General features: G+C 38.9%; 1 long non-coding RNA gene across 2 annotated transcripts; it reads left to right on the forward strand.

Annotated features, from left to right (window-relative positions):
* The first annotated feature begins 3,334 nt into the window (after nucleotides 1-3,334).
* LOC140164883 (uncharacterized) lies at nucleotides 3,335-9,403 on the forward strand. 2 transcript variants are annotated; one of them, XR_011860601.1, is made up of 3 exons: nucleotides 3,335-3,523; nucleotides 7,588-7,805; nucleotides 8,778-9,403. It is a non-coding gene; the product is annotated as an uncharacterized lncRNA (long non-coding RNA). The 2 variants fall into 2 exon arrangements; XR_011860600.1 differs by having other exon boundaries at nucleotides 3,339-3,523; nucleotides 7,616-7,805.
* The last annotated feature ends 2,102 nt before the right edge of the window (nucleotides 9,404-11,505 follow it).

Here is an 11,505-nt window from a genome sequence, read left to right on the forward strand (position 1 = left end):
ATCCAGATGATCTATGACTCATGTATAAATGCGCGACCTTCAATGTTCGATGGTCAACAAAGGCTTAGCTACTGGCCCAGTGAAATTGTTTATTTGCATAATAAATACAATATTGAGTCTAGTATACCTAAATATACTAGTCTATACTATTTTAGTCCAAAATTTTCTCATGATTTTGATATACATATGAATTGTAATATCACAATTTACTAATATATAATAAAGAAGCGGCTGACTTTATCCATATGTTTAAAAACCATTAAATTTGTAACACTTGATTAGACTTTTTTCTGAGAACAACAACAGTATACGTTCTGTGCATTGAGAGTGTTTACAGTCCATTCTTTCAAAGCGGGCACATATCATTTCATGACGTCAACTTTTTTCTAGGTCAAATCTGTCTCGTTCGAAGGAACTCACCGCTTACAGTTGGTTTTGGGGGAATATCGATTTTAAACGTCTTATTTTCTCAAAAAGGAGTCATTTTCATTGTCCTCATAATATGTGATGCGATCAAGCAAAATCAGTCGGAACTCGGAAATATTAAATTTTCAGTTTCTTATGGAATAGTAAAAAGCATTTACAAATCTGGACTTTGCAGAAAACACCATTGAAATTGAACAACCCGTTCCAAAGATATGAGCAATTAAAGAGGTTCTAAAACAAGAGGAAACAAAAGGAAATATTTCCTTTGTATGGCTATATCTCAAAATCAATATTGCCGAGTTCCGACTGATTTTGCTTGATCGCATCACATATTAGCTTGCCAAAATATATGACCTTTAAGTGAATGAATGCAAAAATCAACCTGGATTTAAGTTGAAATATGTTTTAGATCTGGTGTCTTTACGGCGGAATGTGTACTCTCATTCAAAATACAGGGTTTCTTGTAAACCAGTATATGCGATTCACTTCATATTATTGAGTGTAGCATTTGTTTAAAAACAGTTCAACAACTAAAAAGTTAAACTTGGTAGAATATTAGTCACAGGAAAAGGCTGTTAAATTTGTATGAACTATCTGAAATGCGCCTTGTTGAACATATTTTGAACTCGAAGCCACAGGTGTAACTGACAGCCGGTAAAGATGGAAAGAACAGGAGTATGGATATGTTATTATGTTATTGAGGAATTCTTGTCACTATCCTGGCACCTGCATCATGTTAACGTCGACGCTTATGGCAAGCTAAGCGGCTCAGAACGTGGGACTAGCTACGCGCAGCTTCTTTCTCGTTACGTGCAGCTTATTAACCAATCAGATTCGCGGTTTTAAACACGTGGAGCTGATGTAAACATCCTCTCTCACAAATATTACGTTGTTAATTTTTGTAAATTAAAATATCTGTAGTAGGGCCTATATCAGCAAAAAATGGTATAGGTGCTATTAAAGTAATATCTGAACAGAATGATGATTGTTCTATATTTAGGGGGCTATCATTTTCTTCGGAAGGGGATCCCAAATATAGGGGTCATACTTTTTTGGAAAGAAAAATAAGGGGGAAGGGAGGGTCATAAATTGATAATGACAAAATGTAGGGAGTCACAAGATGACTACAGAAAGTGTGTTTATTGTATTCAAAAGACTGATTTCAATACAATTTTAGCCTGTCTAGGGGTAAGGTGTATCGGTGGTGGGAGTCGGGGATCACAACATTTTGATGCCGAAATAGTGAGGGCCGCAATTTATTGACGCCGACTTTTTGTAAATTTAGGAACCCCCCCCCCCGTTCCGTAAAAAACATTGTTGACCCATTTTCCTCTCTCCATATTTCCACAGTGGCATGTGATATCGCTTTCCCTGCAATATCTTTACACACCGCTTTACATCAGTAGTAGTTGTTGTTTGACCTTCATATCCCCTGCACCGCTAATACAGCCCGAGTATAAAGTTACTTGCTATTAAACACGGTGTAAACTTGGAAACACTAAATAAATATGCTTTGTGTCATTTTAGCCAGGCATTCGCAAAATGTTCTCTTGACACGTGCTGTGATTTGGCCTCCTTTACCCGTTCGTTATCTATGCTAATTCCGTAAATTAATTACAAGATAATAATTGTGAAAGAGGATACCTATAACTATACTACGCGCAGCTAACGACCCAACCACGTGATTAAATTTGACTATTTTGATTGGTCAAACAGCTGCTCGTAACGAGAAAGAAGCTACGCGTAGCTGTTCCACGCTTTTGACCCCCTTGGCTTGCCATAGACGCTTGTAGATGTATACCTCGAAAGAGCTTGTGTGTGTAACTCATTTTTCCCGGTGGTCTATTAAAGACCATGCATCCATTTGCAAAATGAGTTGTACCAATGAGGTCATGATATGATAAAATATGAGTCTATGTGACAATTTAGTAGTTATGGCATATTCTGTCACTATTTGGCTGTGACGGGTAACTTGTTCGTGGTCAGGGGCGGCGGAACGATTTTGAAAGTGGGGGGGGGGCAGTCAGGGTGATGTAAAAATATCGAAAAATGGCCGCATCGCGTTGCGCGTGCGCGACGCAGGGGTGTCTGAGGGGGATGTGCCCCCTACGAAGTGAGAAACTTTTGCAAAATGAAGACCCAATTGACACCATTTGATGGACTATTTTGGTACTATTATTGTGGTACAATTTGAGTTTGAAAAAGCCGAGAATTTGTGAAATGAAGCTATTAAAGCCATTCGTGGACAAGTTCTCACTATTATTAACTGTATAAATTATTACTGTAAACATTAAGTGTAGGGTGTGCAAAGCAGAAAAAGGGCGAAAGCAAGGGGGTGTCTGAGGGGGGATGTGCCCCCTGAGAATTGAGAAACTTTTGCAAACTGAAGACCCAATTGAAGCCATTTGGTGGACCATTCTGGCACTATTATTGTGTACAATTTTAGTTTGAAAAATCCGAAAATGGGTTAAATGAAGGCCCAAATTGAAGCCATTCGTGGATAAGTTTTCACTATTATTGTGTAAATTATTGCTTTTAGTGTTGGGTGTCCAAAGCAGAAGCGAAAAGGGGAATTTGTTTATCCATAGGCCTACACACTGACACAGGGGAGTTGGAAAATTTTGTAATTGAAGCCATTTCGTGCATCATTTTTACACTTTCTTTAAGGGAAGTAGAATGGGCTAGGTCCAAGACCCCTCCAATAATTTTTCCAAAAAAATTTTGTGCCTTATTTTGTTTAAGTGGATCATAAACTATCAGGTCAGCCAGATAAAATTATAAATTTCCTTTTTGAAATGCGAATTTGAGGGAATTTCATCTCTTTCAATTAAAAACGAAATTTATGGCAGCATTGGCTTTCTATACATAGTCTCCTCTGCAACCAGTTTGGTTACGCTCCCTCATGCTCCCTCTGCTTGTCGCTGATGTAGAGACTATAAGCAAAAATTCAGCTGTGCTGTGGCTGTACGTACTGATACCCGTAAAGCATCATCGGCTATTCTGTCTAAATTCTAGTGAAATTCATCCACCAATATTACTTTTCGATCACGGAGAAAGAAAGAGGCGTCTTTAGCAGCTAGGCCTATATCCTTTTGAAGTAAGTACTTCTACAAATATCAAAGTGTGACGTGTTTTCAGTTAAGCTTATAGTAGGTATCCCAGGCAAACCTTAGTAAAACACATTGCTATAATATTTTCAGTAATTTCATGGCCAAACTGGAACATGCGCGTTGCGTCCATGTAACATACTAAGCGTGTACGCAATGTAAGACGCGTGTATGCTTTCTTCTGTACCGCGCTATATTCGCGTGTGTTTATCGCGGAGCCACTCATAGACATACCACCTAGACCTATAACTGCCCATCCCTAACCATGGCAGTAGGTGAAGCCACGTATCCAAGGTGATTTTGGTCGGGTGGTCGGACGCGGAGAAATAAGCGTTCATGTCTGGAACGAAAAACGCGATCGTTTGCGTGATTGCTGCGCCGTTATCGCCCGCGTCAAATGCAACATCTTCTGTAGACGCCGAACATGTCTGCTTGTTTGCGTCCGGGTTGCGTCCTTGTCAAAATCGTTGCTAAGCAGTGTTGACTTCACTACGCAAACCAAAGTTATAGGTCTAGGTACTTGTTTGTCTGGGGAGCCACTAGCGTTTATAGTGTTCCAGTTTGGCCAAGAATTTACTGTAAATATTATAGTCAGCCAAATTCGCCGAAAATGTCAATGCAAATTTACATAGAAATTTAAAACAACTGGCCAAGGAGGGAAACCTACATAAATATGTTTTCTATACTTCACTTGACCCAAATATATGATTTTTTATGGTGATAAGACAATCGCACAAGGAATTTTAGAGGATTTTGATAGCAGTTTCATTAAAAAAAGCTGCTATAAATGAGACTAAAGCCTCCAGCATACTTTCCTCCAGGACGTTTCAACCAATGACAAGCCTTTATTGTGTCCGTTTGTCTGCAATGCGCGTGCGCCACGCCGCTCAGCGGCAAGCGGCAGGGTAGTATGAAACCAGCATAAGACTTCCATGACTAAGATCTAGAAACACCCCGAAATGCCGTTTTGGGAATTTTGCTAACTGAATCTTTTTGATGAAAGTCAATCTTTGACAAGATGTAATTTTGCTACGGAAAGTGCTATGAAAAAAGGGTTTCAGTTTTGGCTTTGTTTACTCAAGGGCTTTAATTTGATATATAAAATGATGCAGTTTGATGGCAAATTTGAATTCACCTAGCATACCTATAACTTATAGTACATGTATTTATAGCATGATCATAGCATGCTAATTATACATGTATGATGTAGTAGGTATGAAAGGTGAATTAAAATTTGCCATCAAACTGCATCATTTTATATATCAAATTAAAGCCATTGAGTAAAGAAAGCAAAACTGAAACCTTTTTGTCATAGCACTTTGACTTTCCGTAGCAAAGTTACATATTGTCAAAGATTGACTTTCATCAAAAAGAGTCAGCCGGGGATTCAGCTAACAAAACAGCATTTCTGTGGTGTTTCTAGATCTTAGTCTCATGATGATAGCAGCTTTTCTATGTGGAACTGCTATCAAAATCCCTCTAAAATTACATGTGTGAGTGTCTCATCACCATAAAAAATCATTTGGGTCAAGTGAAGTATAGACAACATATTTATGTAGGTTTCCTTGACCTAGCTGTGCTTTTTACATTTCTAAGTAAATATCTATTGTGTTTGGGCCCTGGTCTAGGCGAATTTGGCTGACAAGCAAATGTGTTAACTAAGGTTTGCCTCTCATACCTACTTATAGGGAGCGATCGTTATTTACGACAGGGGGGATGGTCATTTTGAGGATCGAGGTACCCACAATTTTTTGGGGATCTTGAGGGGGAACACAATTTTTTTTTTTTGAACCAGGAGAGGGAAATTATGTTGTTAAAGACCCATTCAGTGATCCCAGCGTTTACAAAAATGGAAATGATTTATAAATTGCTTAAAAGTCAAGGATAAGTCATTCAAATTAGGGGGCTGGCATTTTCTTCGGAACGGGCTCCGCACACTTTCTCTGTGTCATAGTTCCAGCGACAAATAATTTTTCTTGAGTCTGTGTAGTTGGAAGGTGGGGTCATAAAAATTTTGACCCAGCGATAGGGGGGGTCATAAAAAAATTTGCCCGCGATAGAGGGGTCATAAAAAATTGACTCTGGTCACCGACATATTTGGGACCCCCTTCCGAAGAAAATGCCAGCCCCTTATCATGTGGTATTTTTGAAATGACAAATTTGGCAAAAAATGAAGAAAACGGCATTGCTGGAAGGCTGTGGAAGCCCCATTCAAATACATGTCGCTATAATTTAGAATTACAGATCCGTGTAAAATGTATATTGTCTTAAAATCCCTGGCTTTCGGCTGAACCACTCGCAGGCTATGTTTACATTTTTATCTATGACAATTAACAAAGGTACCAAAATCTGAATTAAGATTTTTTACGATCGTCCGGATGAGCAAATCACTGAATGGAGAAATTCGGGAAAACAAGGGAAAATCTGGTTTAATTCCCATTCATGTAAGCTGAAAGACTAAGGTCATCGTCCCCTTCGTGTCCGAGGGGTGAGATGGAACAGCTAAATATCGCCAATTAAGCGACCAATGGGAAGAATGGATCTAAGTGAGAAATATCCCACCGTCAGGCCTTGATCCGGGCCTTTATCATATGGGTGTCTATCGTGCTACAGTGGGAATTTATTGTGTACATTTTACAATAAGCCCAATCAGCATTGGAAGTTTGCAATGCATTGTGGGACAGTTTTTGCATTGTTATGACACTTTGTCCGATGCTCTTCCGCTACGTGTTTCATGACTGCTTATAGTCCAACTAGTGATTTAGTGAAGACTAGTAGAGTATCGGTATTCTATTAAAAAAATGTCAGTATGATAATACAGTCTGTGCTGACGAAACTAAGTTGGACATGGATAACTATATGTTGTACCCAATGGGGGGAATCACAAAACATGTCACAAAATAACTACATGTAGTACCTCTTGGTAAAACAATTCAAACAGTTTGATTTCTAATATCAGGGAATAAATTCCTAATATTTACAATTTGAGCAAATTGGAGCTTTTTACATGGAGAAAATTGAACTGAAAGGCCCTGTACAAACCAATAGGGATTTCACAAGGTGTCCCTTTTGACAGACTGAGAAATGGGGTAGAGCACTGGATGGAACAACATCGACTGAGAGAATAACATTTTCATGAATTGATGGGGGGGGATGTAAAATTAGCATTGTTAGTAGTTTTCGGTCTTTTCCAACAGTGCTTGAGGAAAGGAGGGACCCTCTGAGGGATGAACCTTTACAGAATTAGAACCTTGGGGATGGAACAGCCAAATGAAATCCTGGGAAAAAATTACCATTGTGATAATAGCGATCCATTGCAAGTTACTCAAGGCAATCAAATGATGAAGCATGACACAGTGTAAAGCAATGGATGTTCAGAAGTAAACACAGCTGATCACGACAGGCGATCACATAAAAAATGTTGTTAAAATTGCACTTCAACTATTTCAAACTAGGCAATTTGCTCTAAAATATACAATTCATCCAAATCAAATCACTATTAAATCAAAATCAACAAAGTTTGCACAAAATTACCACAAAAAGTGGAAAATGTTTGGAATATTGGAGTTAAAAGTGGAGGGAGGGGCAAGAAAAATATATTTTGGGAAAGTGCCCTACTGCCCTATGTCCCCCCTAGTGCCACCACTGTTTAGAAGGTGATTTTATTCACACATTTGATCAATTTAGTTGTACGGTTGTCATTCAAAAGTTTCTTTAGGTGTGGTTATTAGGGAGGGAACTAATTATGGTGAATACAGTGGGCTACTTGTATGACCTTGGCAGCTAAATAAATTTGAGGAACATTTTAAACTTCCATTCAATCTTTTAGGGGCCTGTCATTTTCTTTGGAAATGGGGCCCCACATTTACAAAAAAGTCGGCATCAATACAATTACGACCCCCTCTATCTCGGCAACAAAATTTTATGACCACCACTACCAATACACCTTACCCCCCTAAAAAGGCTAAAATGTTTGACCCCCGTACATTTGAGTCCCCCCTTCCGAAGAAAATGACAGCCCACAATTTTGGCAGTAAGTGTTATAATTATACAGAATTGTTTTACTGTTTTACTACTTCCAGATGGCAGAGCTTACTCCAGGCATATGGTAGTGGTCAATGTGTTTCCAAGTATACTGGATATGGAGAAGACATAAATAGTTTGCAAAACTATGTAGAATGGATGATTTTTACAGTGGGGCAGAACAGGTTTAGATGTGATCAAACAAGACCATGAATGGCACACACCACTGACACTAGAAAGCCATTGTAGGTAAGAACAGTTATTCCAGTATATATTTCTTTTTATGTTGCATGTCCAGTGGCGTAGCTACATGTATGGGGTTGTGGTGCCCAGGGCAAGGATACAAACTTTTCACAGCTTGTACCTCAATAGATACACTACAAAAAGAAACATTAATAACAGGTACCGGTATTTCATTTGGTTTATGTAATTTGAGAAAGTTTATATTTTCATCAACACCTTTTTTAATCTATCATCATTTCAAAACCTGGCGCCCAGGGCATGTGTCACCCCTGCCCCCTAGCTATGCCACTGCATGTCTCTGATTGCCATGGTTGCTTATCAAAACTGAGATAAATTTTGGCCCTTGCCTTTTTTCTCTTGTGTGCAAAATATTACATCCCAAGTTCACGATGAGTGCAAGCATGGTGTACATACGGACAGGGGTAAAACGTGGAATTATATAGGTAAATACCATAATTAACACTTGGTAATTTTGTGGATTGCAGTTAATACAAATAACTAGAAGCAAAATCAGTTTTCCGGAACCAGGGAAAGGTGGGGCTGGGTGGCACCCCCCCCCCAATTAAAGCGCCACAGTATCTTAACTCCATTTGTGGTGAAAATGAGATTTACACAGTACACTCAAACTAGTTATTTCATACCTGCCAACTGTCCCTATTTAATAGGGACTGTCCCTATTTTTACAGAAACAAATAGCATAAAAGAGAGCAATTTTACCATGTGTCCCTATTTTTGCAAAAATATGACTGCAGTAAGGTATAGAAAATTCAGGAATGTCCCTATTTTCAGATTTTTTTCTCACATTTGTCCCTATTTGTGAGGTCTTAGGGTTGGCAGGTATGCTATTTTGAGTCAAGATGTTGTGTTGCTGAGCCCTTGATTTCTTGTTGACAATTTACACATTGATTTGGAAATAGTGTTTTAGGAATTTCACAGAGGTATATGTCAATAATAATTGTATTTTTGTTCTGTCCACAGCACGCACACTTCACACTTGCTTCAAAACTGGATGTGGATACTGTTACAAAAGCCGGCATCTTAAAAATAAGGAATACATTTACAGGGGTTGCTATCCCACAAAACTTGAGCTACTTTCCTAAAGCCACACCAAGCTTCACCACTTTCTTCTTCTTCTTCTTGGATACCGCTTTACAATGATTAAGTTTGGATTTGTCAAATGAGCTACTAGGAGCAGCTTGAACTATTAAAAGCATTCATATGATCAAGGTTAAACTTGGCTTTTGCTTTCATCAGGCATCATTGTGAACTGATGGTGGTGACAAATTGAACGCATGAATAGTGAGACAATGGAAAACCTTTTTGATGCATGTTTTATAAAGTGAAAGTTGACTTTACATTTGTGAGCAAAAGGTGAAAGTAAGCTGAGGTGAAGCTTGACCTCCAATAATGACAATATAAGTGGTTGAGGTGAACAAGGTTGAATGCTTCAGGCTGGCTTAAACATGCTGAATGACCTTTACATTAAAGGCAACTGTTTTGTGAATTTATGGGCTGTCATTTTCTTCAGAAAGGTTCATGAATATACTTGGGGTCATAAAAATTGTATACCAAAGAATAGTGAGGGTCAAATTTTTTACACCAAAAATAGGAGATACCAAAAATAGGAAGGTTATAAAATTACTACAGTTTCTGTGAAAGAAGAACAGCACTTGTTTACATTTTGAGAGTGTGCACGGTGTAAACACAGAAGTAGGGTTCTGATTAGCTGATTCAATCATCTGACAATCATAACAACAGATGCGGTAATCTGATTGGCCAATTACGCATCAAAACGTTGGTTGGCACAAACAAAGCTCTGCATTATGTCCCTCATTAACGGGTGCTCGCATCAATCTGAGCAAGCTGCCATACTTCTCTGAAACCGAGTGTAAGGGCATGTGACTATTAAACATTTTGGGTGCCGGACTGCCCTACATGCATATTTACACTCTCCACCACACATTTTGCACCATCTTTAGTTACAACGACAAATGTTTCCGTACTGTGGTCACCTTTCCATCAAGCACACATTTCTTGACTTTTTTGGGAAAATTTGTTTCTGGTATGCGTGCAGAAGGGTGGTCATAAAAATATTCTGCCTAAAATTGGGGAGGGGGGTGCCACAAAATGTTCAGCCCACGATGGAGGGGATTCATAAAAATTGACTCTGGTCACCAACATAATCATGACCCCTCCCTGCCCGAAGAAAATAACAGCCCCTTAGCAGCCACATATATCTGGCTACACACCTGGTCAACTTAACAAGCAAAAGTTAATGGTAAACTTATTTTGTTATACCTTGTATATATCCCTTTTGTAGGCATTCTGTATTATCATTAGTAGTTATATCAATGCTATTGTTGATAGTCAAGTAATTGCCATATTAATGAGTGTATTTTTGTATTGCACAGAGCATACTCCGCACAGTGCATGCTCCTCTGTGCGTGTAGCATGCTGACAAGGGCATTTTGTGTGTATTGCGTGGTTTGAATTAACCATTTTATTTTAGGAGCTTCAACAAACATGTATTTATAATAGAAGTCAGAAATTAATCAACTATTTGGCATGTGACGATCATTAAACTCACCACAGCCTTTGATAAGGTTTAAAAACAGACCAAAGTGAGGTTGATTCATCTGGTGCCTGGAGAAATGGAATTACAGACACTTCACCCAAGCAAAAGAAGTTTCTAGTTACTAATGCACAAATCAATTGTAGTCCTGGCCTCCAGGGCCTGGCAATAGCGGGGTCCGAGCCGGGACTTGGCCGGGATGTAACAGTTTCAATGTGTCCCGCAGTGCGAGGACATAGTGGGGGAGTGTACTGGGATGTAATGCCTCTGAAACAGGCGGGATCTACACCGAGTGTACCGGGACGTAATAGAAGAGTACTCACAACCGTGCTGGGTCAGATATGGGGGAAACACTCGTGGGGACTTGAACATGGTGCCCGGGGCTAGGGGCGGGACTTGGCCAGGATGTACCCCAGGATGTACACAGAAATAGTGCCCGCCTCTGGGACTAAGCCGGACTGTAACATGTTTGTAACAGTTTCCAAAATTACATCCCCGGTAGGTCCCGCTATCCCCGCCCCGGGACTACAATTGATTTGTGCATAAAACCTAACTTTGAAGATGAAGTTATATGTGTGAAAGTGAAACACTAAACTATATAATGACAAATCATAAACTGTTTCTGAGTTTGATTGACAGTAAGTTTAATTCCAACTTTGCTGTTTTGTAATGTTGGCATATTTTATCAATGATGATCAGTAAAGCTATCTACTATAAAAATGAGTATATATATCCCTTGTTTGTTCCTGTATGCAGTATGAAACAATATAGCAATGCTCACAGGTGTATGGGTATGTATCACATTCACAGCCTTTGGTCTCTGCAAATCCAATTTAAACCAAATGTTGATAGTTTTTCATATTACATGAACAAGCAAGTGATAACTGATAATTGAGATAATGTGTCTGTAATCAGTTTAAAGGCCCTCTTTTTCTTCATTCAGATTGGAGATTTTGGTACTAGTATCAGTGAGAAGCCCATACATGTATTTTACAGTATTTTAGGTGACCTCAAGGATGAACAGATGATTTATTGTGGTATTTAACTGATTACATGTAATTGTGTCCCAGTTTAAAGAAGAAATAATACAAACAAACAGTTTTAGCTCTTATATTAATTCACAGGGAGCAACTG

Source organism: Amphiura filiformis, chromosome 11 (genome assembly GCF_039555335.1).
Source record: "Amphiura filiformis chromosome 11, Afil_fr2py, whole genome shotgun sequence".
Lineage (NCBI taxonomy): Eukaryota > Metazoa > Echinodermata > Ophiuroidea > Amphilepidida > Amphiuridae > Amphiura > Amphiura filiformis.